The sequence below is a fragment of the Nematolebias whitei genome, chromosome 18 (assembly GCF_014905685.2).
Source record: "Nematolebias whitei isolate Nwh7 chromosome 18, NemWhi1, whole genome shotgun sequence".
Taxonomy (NCBI): domain Eukaryota; kingdom Metazoa; phylum Chordata; class Actinopteri; order Cyprinodontiformes; family Rivulidae; genus Nematolebias; species Nematolebias whitei.
This window is the reverse complement of record NC_056515.1, coordinates 23,268,623-23,273,735: the sequence shown is the minus strand read 5'-3', so window position 1 is coordinate 23,273,735 and position 5,113 is coordinate 23,268,623. Positions and strand designations below refer to the sequence as shown.

At 36.0% G+C, this 5,113-nt stretch overlaps 1 long non-coding RNA gene across 1 annotated transcript; it reads right to left on the bottom strand.

The window, feature by feature from the left end:
- Window positions 1-1,239: 1,239 nt before the first annotated feature.
- On the bottom strand, window positions 1,240-3,523 carry LOC119424651. Its single transcript, XR_005187523.1, has 3 exons — window positions 3,426-3,523; window positions 2,835-2,877; window positions 1,240-1,446 (listed from the first exon to the last, which is right to left on the bottom strand). It is a non-coding gene; the product is annotated as an uncharacterized LOC119424651 (long non-coding RNA).
- Window positions 3,524-5,113: the final 1,590 nt, after the last annotated feature.

The following is a 5,113-nucleotide window of genomic DNA, read 5'->3' as shown; positions in this document are numbered from 1 at the left end:
CAAAATCCGGATACTTATCTGCGGCAGATCCCGAAAATATGTGACTCATTTATCCCTCGGGATTCCAGCTTTAGATCTCTTTGCATTCTTGCCGCATCTTTGACGTATGGTTGGTTTCAGATTCATGCCTATATGTGACAGATGTCTGTCGGATATTTACAGATTTTTATCTGCGAAGGATCCTGAAAAATGTGTGCATGTGATCCCTCGGAGTTCCAGCTTCAGATCTCGTTGCATACTTGCCGCATTTTTGACGTATGGTTGGTTTCAGATTCATGCCTATACGTGACAGATGTCTGTCGGATATTTACAGATGTTTATCTGCGAAGGATCCTGAAAAATGTGTGTATGTGATCCCTCGGAGTTCCAGCTTCAGATCTCGTTGCATACTTGCCGCATTTTTGACGTATGGTTGCTTTAGATTCATGCATATACGTGACAGATGTCTGTCGGATATTTACAGATGTTTATCTGCGAAGGATCCTGAAGTATGCGATCCCTCGGAGTTCCAGCTTCAGATCCTTTTGCATACTTGCCGCATCTTTGGCGTATTACGTGGCAGATGTCAGTCGGATATTTACAGATTTTTCATTTATGCAAATTTGGGAATCTGATATACTCTGCCTGTAAATACAGGTTTGGCATGTAGGTAAGCCTTCAAGTAAAATAACTATATCTTAACATGTTTCCAATGGTTAGTTGTTGTTTTTTTGTCTTGCACTCCATTTAGTTTTTATTTGTAATACGTGAAGTGCTTTATATAACTATTTAAATCTGCTATAGGCTACAAATAGTTGGCTTCTAAGATCTTTAACATTTTAAGATCACCCAGTTTTTTACATCAAAATTAATGAGTCTTTAATTTTGGTTTATGTACCATCATCATGATGTACAAATCACAAGCTGGACCAGTAAGCACATTACCATTTCAATAAGAACTATGAAAAATCAGTATAATAAACAGTTTATGAAGCAGTCTAGTAAATACACAGTGGTTTGTATCTTCATAACACATACTAATGCAAACATATCATAGACATGAAAACACTGACCATGACTTTCTTAAAGATTTTCTTTTTTTATTAAAACACACACACACACACACACAAAAAAACCCTACGGTTTCATTTGTAAAAAATACAACCTACGGTTTCATTTGTAAAAAAAAATAGTTGTTGGTGCCTCTTGGAGGCTGCCTCAGGCTGCATTTCCCACTGGGCACTCTGTAATGTAGCCATCCATTCTGCAGGGCTTTGTTTGAAGCTCAGCAAGTTTGTACTGGCATCTGTCTAAAATGTCCTAGTTTTGCTGCTCTCCCATTCAGGTGGATAAACTTTCCATGTGTCTTTGTCTTCGTGTCGGTCTCGTACTCATAGGCATGTTGGCACCCCCTCATTCTTCATCATTTAAAATGGAGCGACCAACAGACCGCCGTGAATTCAAAAGCTTCAACAGAAAACACAGAAAACACAAGGTCAATAAGAGCACTTTTTAAAATGTATACATAACAAAAAGCAAATGCATCCATATCTCAATTCTTAGATTCTCAAACAAAAAGTTTACGGATGTTCCAAAAACCTTTTTTTTAATCTTCCCATATTGAATATTTTTAGTAACTCATATCTACCAGTAGATGGCGCTTTAACACATCTTTACACGAGGACCCAGAATTTAATTAAAAGTTTTAATTCTTCTGCATTGCAAGAAACTATAGTTTCACACGATCTACAATGATGTAATGTGAGACTAAAGCAAATCAGATATATTTTGCATTCTAATTCTAATTCTGTTTCCTCTAGGATTTTTTTTTATTTTTAGCTAGTTTAGTTTTAGCTTAACCTCAGTGCTAACAATGGCTCTTGGCTTGGTAGCCATTGGGGGTCCTCCCCCAGAAAATTTTGAATAAAATAGATGCCATTTCCTGCATTCTGGTGTATTTAACATCTAGTTTTACCTACATATGTAAACTATTCAATAAGTATTTTAGAGTTAATGGCAGAACAAGAAGCACCCTGAGACAAACATGCAGCATTAACACAGTGTGAACATTATTCAAGAATTGTTTCTATAAGAACATTATCAAATATTTTATGTGAACGTAAGATACTAGCAATCACAGCATTGTAAGAGGGGGACAGTTGAACCCGGAGGCCTCCACCCCTGTTTAATGATGGACGGTTTCTTTTCACAAAGATGGCCTCCTTTACTCCTCTCTCAGTCATCGTTCCTCTCTATCAAGGAGGAACGATGACTGAGTTTGTCTCAGCTCCTCAGACTGAAGAAATCTTTTTGATACAAAGAAGAATCTGTCCAGAGGAATTAATTTATTGAGCCTGCATCAGGACAATAATCTGTAAAGCTTTAGTATATTTGATAAGGAAAACTCATTTTGACTTAACCAATTAATATATTTTCAATGGCAAAATATGCAGGCTTATTTCATATTACTTTCATACTTTCATTGCAGGCTTTCTGTATTTATTGTCTTACTTTTAATGATAAAAATATAACGAGTCACTACTGTCGTTTAGAAAGTGTTTATATTGGAACTAATACTTGTTCACACACAGTTACAACAGCTCACCTGTTCCTTTATACTGACAGGAACAATCCCCTCATCACTACTGGCTCTGCTCCTGACACAATCACATTTTAAAAATTGTCATAACTCAGAACAAATCTCCCCTTTTTACAAAGCCGTATGATCAATTCAGGCCAGTTTCATTAAAGGGTTGAATCATTTAACATCTCAAGACACTTTTCATATACAGCAGGTCTTCACCAGACTCTTCATTATATAATTATAATAATATTCAGTCAATGAGTACTCTTACCTGCCCACTCTGTGCTGCGTGATGTGGAGCTGCATCTTGGGTGCTACAAGACAAAGATTCAGTTATGTGGCGTTGCATTATAATATTATTTAAATTATATAACAGTATGTTAAGTCACAATGCCACACACCAACAGTTCATTGACTTGATAACTTGAACGGTGTTTTGCAGGAAAATCCAGGAAAGTATTCTAAGTTGATTTGTAGTTCTAAACATATTTAGTGGTCATTTTTTGTCCAACATTGATTACTTCCAGCCTAGATCACAATTATATTAGCAAATATCCAAATATGTAACTTAGACAATGACATCATAAAACAGCTTTTAGAAAAGCAAAAAGACACCTCTCACTGAGGAGTTGCCCAACAGTGGTCAGCAGCCACTGGTTATAGATGTCTCCCATTCCCCCTGTATGAGTGTCCATTTTATTCTGCTCAGTACAACTTTTCAAACAGCCTCAACTTGACGTGACGCTGACAACGCCATGTTGTAAAAGGTCGAGTAACACACCGGTAAAACTACATATTTTACGCTCTAACCACATGCTTGGTCAAAAATAATTAGAACTAAATATGTGAAGCAGCAACTTACTGAAAATCGTAGATCCGCTTGGCTTTGAATCAAACACGTCGCGTTATCCGAGAAGGACCTCGTTTGTGTTATCCCGCCAATGTAATACCGGAAGTGTCTTCTTCTTCTTCAGTTAAACGGCTGTTGGAAAACGGTGCATTACCGCCACCAACCTGTAAGGAGTTTGGCGACGTGGACAATTTAATTTACAGTTAAGACTCAAAAGTGTTTACTTGTGTGTTTTATCTGTAAATTAAGTTGTTTCATGGACTTTATTTTTTCATTTAAATAGCCTGCATCACACTTTCAAGAGACGTTTACCTAACAGAATAAATGAAAAGAAGAAAATGGACAACCATATGTTTATATTGTTGAGGTTTGTAAAGTCAGTAAAATTTAATATTTTATCATTATTGATGAAAAGTTGACATGAAAACCTCACATAAACTAAGAATAAAAAATAGCTAAATCTGTTGAATTGCTGTACAAAAAAAACAATATAGGATGTCACAGTGAGCTCATCCATGAAGTCATTTGCTAATCTGAAGAAGTTCCAATCTGTAGTTGTTCCAATCTGTAGTTGTTGGCTCTATTTTATATTTAAAGTATATGATTACAATTATAAATACCATTAGACTAAATGTGATTCCACATGTGATTATCATTGCCATCTTAAATGATCTTACAATTTTCTTACTTCTTTTGTTTGTTTTTAGGTTTATCGTATGTGACCCATCACATCAAAATGAGGATTAAGTCAAATTTGGTCAAAATGAGCCCATTACATCTTCAGATTTGTGGCTTTCAAAGCTATATTTTGATACTGGATCATTCTGATATCAGAAGGGGATTCAGAGATATGACTTAATTTGGCTTGTTGGTTACAATAATACATTAGGCTATTATTTGGTCTGAAACCTAATTGTTTAAAATTTTAATAAGAATTTTTTAAAAAAATTAGGCTTTTTTTTTTTAGACAATTCAATCAAATGTTACACTGATAGAACATTTATTTGTTATATTTTGATAAAACGCAATTTTTGCAAATATTTTACTCAAAACACTTTTAATCCTCACTTCGATGTGATGGGTCACATATTACCTTTTATTGTACTTATATTAAATGAACAGTTTATAAAGTAGTTTAGTGAATCAGGTGTTTTACACCTAACTGCACATTAATATCATATACATAGAAAACAAAGAATTTGTTAAAAGATTTTTATTAACGCACACAAAAAAACCCCACTTCAAATACGTTTTGTCTATGCCTCTTGGAGGCTGCCTCATGCTGCATACGCCACTGGCCACCCTACGATGTACCATTCTGCTCGACTTTTGTTGCAGCTGGGCAAGTTGGCATTGGCACCTATTCAAAATGTCTGTGAGCTTTGTTGCCCTCCGTTCAGGTGGATACACTTTCCACGTTTGGCCGTTTTCACTGTCTGTCTCTTCATCGCTCATCAGACATGCAGACGCCCCTTCAAGATATTTGAACTCCTCGTCGGTCAGAATACAGCGTGCAACGGATCGTCGTGAATTTAAGAGCTTAAACAGAAAAGACAAAACATTTGTTATTACTTGTTTTACTTTTGTATTACTGGATGGATGGATGGATGGATGGATGGATGGATGGATGGATGGATGGATGGATGGATGGATGGATGGATGGATGGATGGATGGATGGATGGATGGATGGATGGATGGA